The sequence below is a fragment of the Cystoisospora suis genome (genome assembly GCF_002600585.1).
Source record: "Cystoisospora suis strain Wien I chromosome Unknown contig_3250, whole genome shotgun sequence".
In the NCBI taxonomy this organism is placed as follows: domain Eukaryota; phylum Apicomplexa; class Conoidasida; order Eucoccidiorida; family Sarcocystidae; genus Cystoisospora; species Cystoisospora suis.
In genome coordinates, this window is record NW_027156045.1 from 641 (window position 1) to 876 (window position 236).

General features: G+C 47.9%; 1 protein-coding gene across 1 annotated transcript in view; it reads left to right on the top strand.

Annotated features, from left to right (window-relative positions):
- The window catches only part of CSUI_006419 (uncharacterized protein), a gene marked incomplete at both ends in the record, with an annotated part of 1,662 nt that overhangs the window by 637 nt on the left and 789 nt on the right, over positions 1-236 (top strand). The gene's annotated exons all lie outside the window — the stretch shown is intronic.

The following is a 236-nucleotide window of genomic DNA, read 5'->3' on the forward strand; positions in this document are numbered from 1 at the left end:
TGAAGAACACTCGACTCAACTCTCTGGTGGGCTCTCCACTCTTTGAGAGCCGTCATTTTCTCCTCATCGGTCCTCTTCCATCCTGCTTGTTCGTCTTTCTTTGGACAATCCCACCTGAAATGTCCCAACTCTCCACATGCATAGCATATCAAACGTGAGGTCCTCTTCTGTCCTTGACCTTGCTCCCTGATATTATATCCCCTCTCATCATTCCTTTGCATCACTGGTAGCCTGTA